At 35.8% G+C, this 16,146-nt stretch overlaps 1 protein-coding gene across 4 annotated transcripts in view; it reads right to left on the reverse strand.

Annotated features, from left to right (window-relative positions):
- Window positions 1-15,789, reverse strand: part of LOC138700207 (retinaldehyde-binding protein 1-like) — a 256,175-nt gene extending 240,386 nt beyond the window's left edge. The window contains exon 1 of one of the 4 annotated variants that reach the window (XM_069826654.1): window positions 15,629-15,789. The gene's annotated coding sequence lies outside the window, so the exon portion shown is untranslated. The remainder of the gene's footprint in view (window positions 1-15,628) is intronic. The other 3 variants (XM_069826649.1, XM_069826653.1, XM_069826655.1) reach the window with 3 other exon arrangements.
- Window positions 15,790-16,146: the final 357 nt, after the last annotated feature.

The following is a 16,146-nucleotide window of genomic DNA, read 5'->3' on the forward strand; positions in this document are numbered from 1 at the left end:
CACATGTAGACAATCAAAATAGTTCATTACAACATGTGTCCGGAAATGCTTTATTTCCGAGTTATGGCCTTCACAACATTGAAATTCACCGGAACGTTTTTCTTTCCGCAGGTCGTTGCCGTCAAAGGAGACATTAAGAGGGCACTCTGACAGTTCATTCCGAGGCGAAGGTTACATTCAGTGTTGTGTAGGTACCTGGATCGAAGGTTTCCTGATCGATGTATAGGTAAAGGTGGTCCAATTGCTTGGCCTCCACGCTCACCTAATCTGAACCCTCTCGATTTCTACTTGTGGGGCCATTTAAAATCATTGGTTTATTCGTCTCCGGTGCCTGATTTGGAATCCCTTCAGACTCGAATTGTGGCATGCTCTGAGGACATACGCAATACTCCTGGAGTTTGGGATCGTGTTCGCAGGTCAATGAGACATCGATGTGAGGTCTGTATTCAAGCAGGAGGTGGACATTTTGAACATCTTCTGTAATGACAACGACCTGCGGAAAGAAAACCGTTCCGGTGAATTTCAATGTTGTGAAGGCCATAATTCGGAAATGAAGCATTTCCGGACACATGTTGTAATGAACTATTTTGATTGTCTACATGTGGGCAATACATACCTGAAATTATGCCCCGTATTTTTGAAACACCCTGTATTCCGATTGTTTAATGTTTGATAGCAGTGCACAGTGCTATAAACTGAGTTGCCTTCTCAGCGTATGTCGCTCTAATATGAACCTGTTCTAGCAGTAGGCTCTCATTTTAGGAACTTTAACGCTGTTAATAATGCAATATGAATTTTCTGTCCCCCTTGTAGTTTAGCCTACCATCTATTTAGGATTAGCTATTTTAACTACAGAACTTTAATACGTTGCGAATAATTCAGCAAATGTTTTCATCCAAGTTTGTAGCACAGTAGGATGGCTACTGCTCGTAACAACTATGTTGGGGTTTGCTGCCCAACCTGCACAGCTGCGGGTTTTCTATTCGCTGGTGATGAAGAGTTTGTGCTAAACGTTTTGATGTAAATTATTCCGCTATACACGTGAATTTGAGTAGCAAACAACTAGGATACTAAATTGAGGCCTCTGTACATATTTTTGTGTAGTTTGGGCGAGATGGTAAACGTATAACATTGAGAACATATGTGGATATTATCAAGCTTCCCACCGCCCCCCTGCGTGCGTACCTGCTGGCTGTTTTGCAGTTTATGCCATAATATTCAGTGAACGTCACCGCAAACAAATTACCAGGTTGGTGGGAAGGACCAAATCATGTGCTCTAAAGCTGAAATGTCCTTCCTTGCTCCATCACACTTTTGCTTGAATACCGCACATCCCATACCAGAATAAACAAAGAGTTTGTACATATTGAAATTATATTGTCTATTATACAGAGTGAAAAGTAATTAAACCGAAAAACTCCAAGAGGCTGTATGGGACGCCAATACGAACATTTTTCTTTAATGATTGTTAGAGGAGAAAAATTCGCTCCGGCGCCGGGGATCGAACCCGGCTCCGTGGTTGTACGTACCAAGCGCTCTAACCACTGAGCTACGCTGAAGTTCAATCCACAGCACAGGATAATCCACGGCACCGGATTGAATCTCCCTCCTCTAGTGTTGTCCCTATGTGACTTTAGTAGCACAGTGGTTTGATCCCGTTATAGAATTTAAGTTTTTTCTTTGCTCGTTTTGTTCTTCAAGGTTTCATGTAAAGTTCTGCACATGTGTTGAAATTGGTATAATTTAAAGTTTGTAAATCTACCTCTTTAATGTAAGATACGTCGCATTTTCATGCATTTAAAATGATTAACCTTGTTCTTTGGTTTCGTTATTATTATTACTACCTGAATTTTAGACCTGATTGGTTATCCTCCCCGAGTGCCATGATTTTGTATTTTAATGTACTCGTATATCTTTTAATTAAAATTCTGTACTACTTTATGTAATTGATGTGCTAAAAGTACTTGGTCGCTTAAAGAGCATATATTTTATTTTATTTAACACTTTCTCTAAACAGGGATTGCCTAAAAGACAAAGTAGGCCTATAGCATTTACAAAACAAAATTTTGAATATTACATATTACATGGATAATTTGTTATGAATGTAAAACCAATGCAAGAAAGAGAAAAAGAAAGAAATCAATCTGAGGTGATTTCTTAACAATGCAGTCGAACCTTTCGATGCAAGTAAACAAGATATAGATGAAGGCAAATGAAAAGCCTTGCAAAAATCAACAAACTGCTTCGGGATGGATCCTCTTGCTCCGACCAACAAGCCTATTACTTTTATCTGTTGTAATTGATATTTCCCTTGATAATACGGGATTGTTGGTTCATAGATGAATTGTTCCTTATGGACATCTTGCGGTTGGCTCTTGCAAATCTCGAAATAAACTGTAGGGCCAATTATAAAACCTCTCCTATGGTCCTGGAAAGCGATCATATCTATCGAAAACAGTAAACCCAGTATTACGTAGTGCTTGAGCAATGGCGTCTGGTGGTGTCTGGTATTGAGCAAAGCCTCGCCATGCAGGCAAGAACCGAGGACGTGTGGGAGAGTTTCTATCTCGTTGTTTATTCAAAGAGGACGAAACGTTTGGAAATTCGAGAATGAAGTGATCGGATTCGTTAAGTTTGAAAGTCGTCTTATTATCATAATCCATCATGATCATCATCGTCGTTGTCATAGTCGTCTTCCTTCTATTCTCCCTCATCATGATCGTCACATTTATGAGTATCGGAATTCTCTGGTATTATGACTAATATATTTACGATTACAGTTTGTGACAAGACATAAGTAACATATGAGTACAATTTATTTGGTGTCCGCTATATTCATAGCCGGATATGTTACGTGATATTTGAGTAGAAGAAAATCAATATGACATGCTTAAATAATTTTCTTATAATATGTATGTATGTATGTATGTATTATGTATGTATGTATCCATGCATGTAATGTAATGTATATATTGATACTGCAAATGGGTAAATACCCGATGGCAGTGCTAACTAATCACACTCAATAATGACAATTAATAATAAACACAATTAGTAATAAATACAATTAATAATAAATTAATAATATTAATACTAATAATAAATAATAACAAAAATAAATATTAACAATAGTATAATAAAATGAAGAAGGAGCATCCTAAATCAAATGAAGCAGTATGACTTAAAATAACGTTTAAAGGAAACCTAATTTGTATCATAACCATAAGTTCGAACTAAAACCCACGAGTATGATATGTTCATACCTGCACAAGTACCTTTAAGCATGACACCTATTTCGTTGTCAACTCACTCACTGCACTGGCACTACGACACATTTCACTGATACTACCCTGATTTCACTAACATTTCAGACATTTCACTGTTAAAATACTTTGCTTCACCACTAGAAGCTATAAAACTTAACTGACATAACACACTTCTTCACTGATACAGCACTTCAAATAACAAAACATCAATTACACCCTTTAAATAGTGTGTATAATACAGCCTACTACCGTCTATTAATAAAGTGCTTAAGCCTAACTAATACAATATCTGATATTTTACTCTTGTTTTTGAAAATGCAGATATGTAGGGAAAAAGAAACTGTGTTACAGGCCTTAGATTATGATTGTAAATGACTGAGCTTGCCTCCTTCAGATAGGGCGAGCAGAGATTTAATTCCTGCAATTTTGCTGACAGACTGAAATATAGATCGCAGCAATAAGAAGCATATTAGTCATGAGGAAAGTTTTAACTAAAATGTAATGTATTTCATTTTGAAAAAATGAGTTCTTTAGGAATTTCTGAGGAGAAACAATGCTTTCATGAAACTTTTTGTGTTTATTACTGCGATATTTCGATGAAATGGCCTCCACCATTTTAAATGGGTAGACGGAAGAGATATTAGTTGTTTTAATGGTAGATTTGCAGTGATCTTAACACAACAAAAATATATACATATTGTATATACACATAAGCTTGCTGCGTTAACAACATTTCCGCCTTTTAGCCGCAGAGGAGCTTTACGTAAAAGTTGGATCACAGCCCAATGGAAACGGATAAAAACTCTCAGGGCGTGTCTTTCTGTGTAATTTTAAAATCTTATATAGCTATACTTAAAATGAGAAAAGTAAATACGTAATATAAGAGAACGATAAATGTGACAAAAAGAAACTTATAACATTAAATGAAGCTTATATTATACCTTGACCAAAACTACTTCCGACTTGACAATTTACACAGAAGAGGGAGCAGTGTTGTCATATTGCCCATCTTTCGTGTAAGCGAGCGCGCTGCCGCTAGAGAGCAGTAATGAACGGCTGACATGAACACATACATTTCTAATCAATTTATTGAACACTAGGCATTAAAATTTGTGTACATTATTATTTTTATTAGTCTATTATTATTATTGTTATTATTATTATTATTAGTATTATTAGTAGTAGTGGTAGTGGTAGTGGTAGTAGTAGTAGTAGTAGTAGTAGTAGTAGTAGTAGCAGTAGCAGTAGCAGTAGCAGTAGCAGTAGCAGTAGCAGCAGCAGCAGCAGCAGCAGCAGCAGCAGCAGCAGCAGTCTTCAATGTAATACCGTTAGAAAAGCGTCGAAAGGACTGTAAACTGTAAAAACAGGTTTAAATTTAATACGAAGCCTTTACTTTTATTGAGTGCCGGTATTCTTCAATGTAATATTTTTAGAAAGATGTTGAAAAAATTTTAAACTCTAAAAATATTTATGATTAAAAATCCTCACGGCCTTTTTCTTTTCCATTATCGATAACAGTGCTCTAATTAATTTTAACACAAGCAACAGTTCTCACTACGACTTGCGCCAAAGGTAAAGAGGCCGGCCATTATATTTTTCCCTCTCAAAATACTCTCTTACATAACACACCATCTCTCGCGCTTGACCCTTTAACAGGGCATCATGTACAATATTCTTTGTCCTCCGCCTGCCTTTCCTTCCTTCCGACATTGCACAAGTCACTTGTTTAGAAACTCTCGCAGAAACAAGAAAACACACACTCCACCAATGACAACGAAGACAGTACGTGTAATATAATTTAAAGACAATAATTATCGATACACTAAAACAATAATACAAGTAAATAATATATGACAACTCAAAGTCATTCTGGGTACTGTATTCATTACTAGGCCGTGGTATTCACGTGCAGCTTGTAAACAGACACGGCAACACCGTCCCGTTACCATGGTTACGCGTCTCTCGTGATTCGTTGATTTGAATGGTTGCAATGGTAACATGCTAAAGGCGCCATTTGTCAGGTAGGAAGTTGTTTTGGACAGACCATAGATTCAGTAATTTGTTTAAATGTTCTAGATTTCTTTTGCATATATGTAGCATGATCATAATAGCCTCTGTAAGTATATTTGGCAGATCCATTTGTACAATTTTTATAAAGTGTTTTATACTTACAAATAATGAAGATTGTAAAGAAGTACGAAGCACTATAATAGTACATTATGCAACGACCCTATAATGACAGTAATTAAGAAGCGATTATGGATGTTTATTAAACTCGCTTGCGCTCGTTTCATAAACATCCATAATCGCTTCTTAATTACCATTATAGGCGAGTTTCATACGACGTTTTATGCTCGACCATATTTCTACCTTGAAATTATTCTGATGTATACATTTTATTTGTATCTGACAAGATCGGAAGTGACCTTGTTCTAGGTCGTGAATTGTGAGATGTGCGCAGACGCGAAAGTATTGATTTTTTCCGAGGAACAGTAACGTCATTGACATTTTGTAATCCCGTTAAGCTTGTATAACCTTGATTATTGAATTCGACATTGAAAAACGAGATGACAAATTGAATTTATTTGAATATTATTTACAATTAACGCTAATTATTATAGTAACAGAACATAACCTTCTGCGACAGTATTGGATTTCCAGCCTCCGTGACTTTTCGCTAATTCTCTTTCGATTGCATATCCGAGAATAATCGATACTTGCGGTTCTATAGCGGTAAAAAAGCTGACTTGTTATTGGCTGAACACCTGTAAGCTGAGTTGTCATTGGCTGAAAACACCTGTACTTTAATGAGTAGGTGTACTTTAATGACACGCATTAAAGGACTGCTACCAGGTGTATAATTACTACATTTCGGCATAGTCGAGCATAAAGACTTTTATAACACATTATGTGTCAATTCGTATCTGAATATACTTTCGATTACAAATAGAAATGTATAACTTAAATATAATGCTGTTGTTACTGTACAACAGTACATATTTTAATTAAGATAATTATATTAGGATAAACAAGTGACGTCCACACCTGCGGAGTAACGGTTAACGCGTCTGGCCGCGAAACCAGGTGGCCCGGATTTGAATCCCGGTCGGGGCAAGTTACCTGGTTGAGGTTTTTCCGGGATTTTCCCTCAACCCAATATGAGCAAATGCTGGGTAACTTTCGGTGTTGGACCCCGGACTCATTTCACCGGCATTATCACCTTCATCTCATTCAGACGCTAAATAACCTGCGATGTTGATACAGCGTCGGTAAATAATCTACTGAAAATAAACAAATGAGCCGATTTTAGATAATGTATGAAAACGTTTAACCCTCGGCACTTACCTGGGATGTTTTCTGACCCCACACCATATTTTATTGTTAATATCTACATCCATATACGCCTACTCCGAAATTTTCCAGTATCCTAGATATCCTATCCCTGGTTATTTTAGTCTACAATTAAAATTATTAATTTCATAATTATATATTGATTTTTTTCACGTTTAGTGCTTGCGTTTGTTGATGACCCCAGTCTTTGTTTTTTATTTAGAATTATTTTGCAGTGATAGTGTTCTCTTGTAAACAAAGTGAACATGTATTTTGAAAAGTAAACAAATGAAACAAATACAGCATAAACTGTCATGTAGACTATGGCTAAAATGTTGTAGATCCAAGAGTAATTATTTGTTTTTTTTTTCTACAGTAGCGAGTGATGTGACTAAATTAATTATTTGTTTAAACTTAATAATTAGCATATATTATTATGATGTACCGAAGTACATATGATATTTCCGTGCAGAAATTCTGCGTCATCATATGATGAAGGATGATGAGTGTTATGCGAAAAATAATCACTTAGTGATTTAAGATGGCGCTTACTCCGTCGGATCCCGGCCAATTAGTCACTCATAACGAGTGCACCTCTGCACATGTATGGACATTGTGCCACTGTCATATATTTATGACGCAGTGCATGAGGGTAGGCCACTAGAGGGAACCCAAGAGGTGGAACTTAATCTGAGAGGACTCAAACCGACATCGGGATGGGAATCTAGTGTGGCTTAGTGGATAGAGCGTCAGCACGTAGAGCTCAAATCCCGGTGCCGGAGAGAATTTTTCTCTGTTCCATTCAGCCTTCTTCATATAATAATTAACACTTGATGTAATAATACTTATTTTCTTTTTTTATATTTCAAGAAAAGTAACTTTGTTCTCTGGTAGTTCAAAAAAATTAAAACGTACATATAGAATAAATAGCCTGCCATTAAACTAATTAAATTTATTAATTCACTCATTGTTTAAACATAGTGAATGATTCTAGGTGCAATAAGAACATTCAATTTGCTTGTACTGCATATAAAAATTTAGTAAGCTATAAAATATCCTTACTTACTTACTTACTTACTTACTTACTTTTAAGGAACCCGGAGGTTCATTGCCGCCCTCGCATAAGGCCGCCATTGGTCCCTATCCTGAGCAACATCAATCCAGTCTCTATCATCATATCCCACCTCCCTAAAATCCATTTTAATATTATCCTCCCATCTACGTCTCGGCCTCCCAACTAACACACCATATGCATTTCTGGATTCGCCCATACGTGCTGTGTTGTGTAACTTTCTCCATTCTCCTGTAACTTCATCCCTCTTAGCCCCAAATATACTCCTAAGCATCTTATTCTCAAACACCCTTAACCTATGTTCCTCTCTCAAAGTGAGAGTCCAAGTTTCACAACCATGAAGAACAACGGTAATATAACTGTTTTATAAATTCTAACTTTAAGATTTTTTGACATCCGACTGGATGATAAAAGCTTCTCAACCGAAGAATAACAAGCATTTCTCATATTTATTCTGTGTTTAATTTCCTCCAGAGTATCATTATATTTGTTACTGTTGCTCCCAGGTATTTGAACTTTTCCACCTCCTCAAAGGACAAATTTCCAATTTTTATATTTCCATTTGGTACAATATTCTCGTCACGAGACATAATCATATACTTTGTCTTTTCGGGATTTACTTCCAAACCTCTCTCTTTACTTGCTTCAAGTAAAATTTCCGTCTTTTTCCTAATCGTTCGTGGATTTTCTCGTAACATATTCACGTCATCCGCATAGACAAGAAGCTGATGTAACCCGTTCAATTCCAAACCCTCTCTGTTATCCTATAAAATATCCCAATAAAAACAAATATTATTGGGGTCAAAGTACTCCAGAAAAGTAGCATGAAACTCTAGAGTAGCTAAGTTACGAGGGTTAATAAGTCAAAATAGTATTACGGAAGTTAACGAAACAAACTACGTACCGATATTGCTCAGGGAAAGCGACATTTGGATATCGATTGCGAAGCAAAAAATTTGATACATTAACAAAATAGAGAACCTGAAGGGCTCTAAGGGTGGCGGTATATTAAGGTTCCCAAATGTAATGTTGAACTTAATGTTGTGTGGAACTGCTACTACTGAATTTCTGTACTGTTATACGGCTGATTCATTCAGTTTATTTTCACAAGTTACTTCCGATTTTTCAGCGTACTTAAAGATTGAATCCCGCTTCGGCTGATTATCTGGTTTAGTTTTTTTTTTCTGAGGTTGACTCCTACTGTAAGGCAAATATCAGTTAATAATCATATTAGTCAAGGTAATTTTTCTTGTCCAGCCATAAATATTTTAATTTTTATATTTTGTAATCTTATGCCACGCAATTTGAGCTTTTCTCCAAAATAATGTAGACGACAATCATTTCGGATATTAATTTCTGTTGTGCAATAAATTAAGTGATAATGCATTTATTCGGAATTGTAAAATTAATCTTCACTTACATTATAGCGCAACAGAAATTAATATCGGAAATGATTATAATAATGTTAGGAGAAAATCCACAAACGATTACGGAAAACATGGGAATTTTACTGGAAGCAAGTAAAGAGATAGGTTTGAAAGTAAATCCCGAAAAGACAAAGTATATGATTATGTCTCGTGACCAGAATATTGTACGAAATGGAAATATAAAAATTGGAAATTTATCTTTCGATGAGGTGGAGAACTTCAAATATCTTGGAGCAACAGTAACAAATATAAATGGTACTCGGGGGGAAATTAAACACAGAATAAATATGGGAAATGCCTGTTATTATTCGGTTGAGAAGCTTTTATCATCCAGTCTGCTGTCAAAAAATCTGAAAGTTAGAATTTATAAAACAGTTATATTACCGGTTGTTATTTATGGTTTTGAAACTTGGACTCTCACTTTGAGAGAGGAACATAGGTTAAGGGTGTTTGAGAATAAGGTGCTTAGGAGTGTATTTGGGGCTAAGAGGGATGAAGTTACAGGAGAATGGGGAAAGTTACACAACACAGAACTGCACGCAATGTATTCTTCACCTGACACAATTAGGAACATTACATCCAGACGTTTGAGATGAGCAGGGCATGTAGCACGTATGGGCGAATCCAGAAATGCAAATAGAGCGTTAGTTGGGAGGCCGGAGGGAAAAAGACCTTTAGGGAGGCCGAGACGTAGATGGGAAGATAATATTAAAATGGATTTAAGGGAGGTGGGATATGATGATAGAGAATGGATTAATCTTGCTCCAGATAGGGGCCAATGGCGGGCTTATGTGAGGGCGGCAATATACCTCCGGGTTCCTTAAAAGGCAGTAAGTAAGTAAGTAATGATTGTAATAATGTTCAATAAATTCTTGGGGAAAGCCTATCTCAGTTACGGTCATTGTCCACAACAAATTTAATTTTACCTTACCGAGATTTGAACTCCAGTGTTTTACTAACGTTGTGTCTCACTCAAGATTTAGAAGGATCGGCTACTCTGTTGAGGCATCGTGCTTGGCTACTGATCCAGTTGTAAGTAATGCCGAAAATTAAATATCAACGAAGACTGAAAAGTCCGAACTCTTTTCACAACCACACGACTTTGAAAACCTCAGAACTCGTGTATTTACACATGTCCTATATATTTTATTCTGTCTTGAATCGGTTGTTTTATTAATTTCCGGCCTCTGTCAGATTGACGCTGAAATTTGCATGTTGAGGAACAAACGAAAGTTGCGTTTTTGCACGAGAAAGCTATGATGAACATGAAACTCATCTGTTACTATCTTCCATCTCGTGCTCCTTACTGTTGCTTTCTCATTCACGTGACGAATGTGTATGAAGTATCACACAACTTCCCCACAACAAGCAGCGGATATAAATCTCTAAAAGTTTTTATTATTAAAAGGGTTGTACAATAAAAAGCATTTAAAACATGACACAACAGGAAATTAGTTTGTTACCTTCTCTAGTTTTAAATTGTGTAATCTCACTTCTTTGAGCTCCAATCTAAATTATAAATTTTATGCTGTAAGAACTTTTCTTTCATTGCGCCACCTAACTTTGATACCAGCTCGCTGTTAGAGCGTTTAGTTTTCGGAATAATTAAAAACTGAATTCTGTATTTTGTGTGCTCGTGCAGGGTTCATGAGAACATAAACTTGCTTGTGTTTACTGTTTTGACATTTGCTTGCCACGATCGTCACTATAACGCCATCTATTTTGTTGCATGACATCAAGCAGATTGAACATCTTTTGAAACTAACATGTTACGGCAGACCGGAAATTATTCTTTTGGGACTTACGAGATAGTGCGGTGTTTTAATGAAGGAGAAATCAGCCCGAAAAATAACTTTCATTTCTGTGATATCCGTAATATAATATATTATTACGGTGTCTGTCCGAGATAAGTTAGTTCACATTCCGATATGAGTGTTATGTTTTCTATTTACTAGCCGATATTCCTTGTAGGAAAGAGACCAGGAGACAGAAATTTGTAATTGGAAAGAAGTTAAAAAATAATACGTTATTACAGCTTTCCTGGCTGAACACATCATGTCGCGTAGGTTATAATTAGGGAAAGAAAAGTCATGCATTTGTATATTTATTCTCCATTGTTGTGTGAATATGCTGAAAGATTATCTACATGAATCACAAATTTCTGAATACAATGATATTACTTTTATTGTGCACAAAAGTAATATTTTGCCTTTATTTATAAAAGCATGCTATTTTAACATTTAAGCAGGGAAACTGCGTATTATGTATGTTTATTTGTCTTTCCCTCATTTTTAGAAGTGTGTAATCTCGTAAACACGACTTATTAATGTTTATGAATTTTGAACGTAACAATGACGTCCTCATAGGGAGCCTCTCAAGTTAGCAAATGGTATTCTTTAGCAGATTCCGATAGAACAATATCCAGTTTAACATCAGTTCCAGGAAATGTAGAAGATAAAGTGAACAGCAAATATTCTTTACAAAAACCTTGGTTATAATCAACTTAAAGAAATTCAACATATTCTCGAAGGAAAAAAACACGAAAACCAACAACATTTTCTATAGAACAGCTCTCAGCTTTTGTGCAAGCCCCTCTTACTTCTCGTGACGCAGAACGAAGTTTTTCGCGCTACAGAGCTATGCTGAAAGACAATAGGCAAAGAAGCATAAGTCACTGCTTAGTGAGCATTCAGCAATGAGGCAAGCACTTCAAAATCCACAGACTAAATGTAAGTTACCTGTACCTTATTATTCTGTTAAAATAATCTGAGACTGATAATGTATATTTTTAACATATTTAAGCTATATATTTTTACGGCATAAATGCATACGTATTCTTTACGTTTCTAGGGCATGAACTTCCTTTCCCTGGTCATAATTAAACCACGGAACTTTGTGCAAATTAAAAAAAAAAGAGCATGAAAATATGAATGCTACTATCCAGTTAAAGATATTGAAATAATATGCGCTAAAATTGAGATATATGAAGTAAAAATTAAATTTTAGAGGTTTAATAATACCATATAAATGAAAATAATTTAAAGCAATTATTGTTATGAAGCCATATTGTACAGAAGACGATTTTCCCATCAGTAGAAAAACATTTGTCTTCAGAAACCCTCATTTTTTCAATAAATCTTTCCTGCTACTTCTTTCTTTCGGCGGTTGAACTTGTAAGCAGATCGATCATGCACTGGTTATTCTCTTGATTGTGCAGTAAAACTTGTTGCAATGAAAATTTACACTCCAGGAGACTTCATCGTCGCAAGTATTTAAATGCATTCAGTTTTGGTTCTATTAAATCAGAACGCACTGGCACCATTGTCTTCGCAGCAGTTCCACGGTCTCAACAATAGTCATGACTTTATTGTCGCAGGTGTCTAAATACATTCTACGAAATTAGAGTAAAAGATGGTAAGTCTGAATGACATCAAGACGATGTATATTTTCGCCCCGGGTCGTGAAAAATTACATTTACACGGCTAGTAAGTACATAGAGCAGCAGCTAGCCTCATGTTAGAGTGGAAAACGTCCTACTTACAAACTAGGAACAAGTATCCATTGTCGTTGCAGCAATTTCATATCTCAACACTAAGTAAATAATTATTGGTTTCATTTATAACAATTTTATATTTCTTTATTCTTATTTTTTTCAGAGAGAAAATTTTTAAATTAGATAATAAATCGGAGAAAACAAGGGAACACGTTAATATACGCATTTAAATATGCAAAATAAAAATATATATGCATTTAAAAGGGAAACGCTCCCAAATATGCATTTATTCAAACATAGAAACTGTGATCGGCAAAGATCCACTTTTAATTTTTCTATGCGCCAAATTAATAAAAAATATACAATTGCATGAAATTCCGCGGAATAGTTGTAATGTATAATATTAATATGAAGACTAGAAATGACTTCAATATCTGATTTCTTTGACAGCAAATAATGATGACCATATTGAGATCGCATTTTATTAGTTGAGGTTTAAACAGTATTTCTGTAAAGTGTAGTTTGAATATGAAAGCATAATACAATACTTTAGTAAGTTAAACTGAAGGAACTATCTAAGAATAAAGAGTCAGATTGGGATATTGATTATTTTCGTCCCTAATGGCCAGTCCGTTTCTAGAGAGTAGAACAACATCTATTTACAAAATATATCACTATTTTCACAAGCAAGAAAAAGTGTGAATAGAGTACCCAAACTGAGATGAAAAGACTTAGATGAGGAATCGCAACGAACCTGGAATGCAACACTTCAAGAGAAAGTTAATATGAATGTCTTACCTGTCTGTCTTCATCCAACTTCAGTTGTGCTGTTTTTTTTTAATAATTCCACTTTTTTATTAATATATCGGTTACCATAGAAGTCTTTCATAGTCTTTAATATACCTAGAATTCGCAATGATTTATGCAAAAGTTAATCGAATTTAAGCTTTTTGAACTGCTAATGATAGTTATCAGCAGACTGAACGTTATGTGAACTCATTGCTACGTAAGCCAAGGGACGTGACATCTTATCGCTGTGTAGGGACCGAAAATCCTCTATCAGGTTCTCAGAAGTGTAGGCCTATGTGAATGGGAAAGGTGTGTATTCGACGAAAATCTCAGATAATTTAAATTAAAGAGCTGCCTTGGCTATCTGTCGTCCTAAAACATGACTTTCAGTATCTCACGTTTTTGCCTTAAGAATACAACAAAATTCAGATCATTGACTGCCCTTTAGAATGCGAAAGGTTGGTAGTGTTATTTTTTTATATCAGCATACACAGCTCGAGAAAGAATAACATTTAATATAATAGGCCTAGTGTCGATAATAGTTGTGGCATTATCGAGAGCAGTTGAGCGAGCGGAACAAGGACATGAGTATTGATGAAATATTTATGTTATGATGATTTCTTGTCGCAAACCTATTGAAGCGACATAGATTGATTGAAAGAAAAACCGTGATAAAAATGAGTCAAAAGTATACTTCCACATAGCTTTATTTTACAAAGTACAGTTATTTTCTCGCAGCATCGGATCAGTTACAGGGACTTCGGTAGATCTTCTACAAGTTATTTTATTCAGAAGTTAAAAATCGAACCGCAACTTAACTCAACAATGGTTTTCACCGCCGATGGCTACTTAAAGTCTCCATTAATATATATAAGACCGAAATTCTAGACATTTTATACGTACCATATATTAGAAATCACTTAAAATCTCACAATGAAACAGTTTCAGAATAGAGATATTAACAGATAATTTAATTAGACAGTAGAGTAAGTACACAGCTTCAAATACTTGGGGTGTACTGTATAAGCAGTAACATAACCTGCTGCCAAGAATTCAATAGGAGAATAGCAATGACCAAGGAAGCTTTTAATAGAAAGAGGAGCATCTTCTGCGTACCTGAGAAAGAACTAAGAAAGAGACTAGTGAAGTGCTTTGTGTGGAATGTAGCATTGTGTGGGGCAGAAACATGGACATTACGACAAAGTGAAGAGAAGTGAATAGAAGCATTTGAAATGTTGATATGGAGAAGAATGGAGCGTGTGAAATGGACAGACAGAGTAAGAAACGAAGCTGTGTTGGAAAGAGTGGATGAAGAAAGAATGATGCTGAAACTGATCATAAAGAGGCTGGTTCACTGAAGAAACTGCCTATTGAAGTATTCACTGGAAGGAATGATGAACGGGAGAAGAGTTCGGGGGCAGAAGAATTTATCAGATGATAGACGATATTAAGTTATATGGATTATATGCGGAGACAAAGAGGAAGGCAGAAAATAGGAAAGACGGGAGAAAGCTGGGTTTGCAGTGAAAGATCTGCCCTTGGCGCCAATACATTATGAATGAATTAATTAATGATCATGAAATTCAAGGTTTGGGTCACTTGGCCTCTCCGTACTTTTTCTTGAAAGGATTTTGAATCTAAATAAGAAATATACGAATTCCGGAATGTTATAAATCATGTCAACATAACGTAAAGACTTTCTTTGAAATAATAAATAATAGATATACGTTTTATACTTGTAGTCTCTGCGGGAATGAAGTAAATCGAACCGAAGCTCTCACGTTGGATCTGTGATTCTCTACCGTTTGAATGATAATGAACTCCAGTAATAATAAGTAAAGTATATGGTCAATTTTGTACAATCTGCTGTACATCATTTGAAATAAATTTAAAATGGGTTACAGTTCTGCCATCTATCCGCACTATGAGGAACCCAGTCACTCAAGAGAAGTGAGTAGGCATCAGACACACACACACACACACACACACACACACACACACACACACAGACACAAAATTTGAAATAGTGGTTAGAATCGTGCATCGTGTGCAAGACAATCGTATAATCGACCACACCTTTGTGAAAAATTTTCTGAGAAGGTTCTTGTTTGAAACTTTAATCTTCCCAACCGAATCGGTTGAGGTAAATAGGCAATAAAAACTAACTTTTCTCTCATACTACAATAAAATTATACGGTTTAAGTGTACCTTAATTAAGCCTATTATATTTTAAATTAATATATTTAATTACCATAGTTAACCTTCTAATTAATATGTTGACAGTATCACACACTTGACAGCCAGAAGTTAAAAATCACTTTTTTTTTTTCACTACCCACGCTGCAGACTATCAGCATGACAGCTAAAACTACTCTGACCTGAAGGCATAGAGACTTGCACGTCATATCCACTACAGAGAAATGAAGTATGATAGCCAGAGCCACTTAACTGTTTAAGCTCCGTGTATTGTGTGCAAGCATTAGCACTTGAACCCGTCAAGGTTGCGCAGAGTAGGCTCTGTAATTTGCCAAATGAGAAATGAAAAGCAATTTAACATGTCAAAACTTTAATGTTGTACCTTGCCTTAGTTCAGCGACGTAGAGTCGTGTTCTAAGGCATTATGCCTAGTCTCGAGTTACGGAATGCAAGCTGGAAAAGAAATGTTATCATATTTTGGCCAATGTACAGACCGGTGCCCACGTGACAAATAGGCCTATAGGTAGCTACGTTAGATAGCGAACAGACGGTCCTATATCAGCTAGGGGGGAT

The sequence above is a fragment of the Periplaneta americana genome, chromosome 5 (assembly GCF_040183065.1).
Source record: "Periplaneta americana isolate PAMFEO1 chromosome 5, P.americana_PAMFEO1_priV1, whole genome shotgun sequence".
Lineage (NCBI taxonomy): Eukaryota > Metazoa > Arthropoda > Insecta > Blattodea > Blattidae > Periplaneta > Periplaneta americana.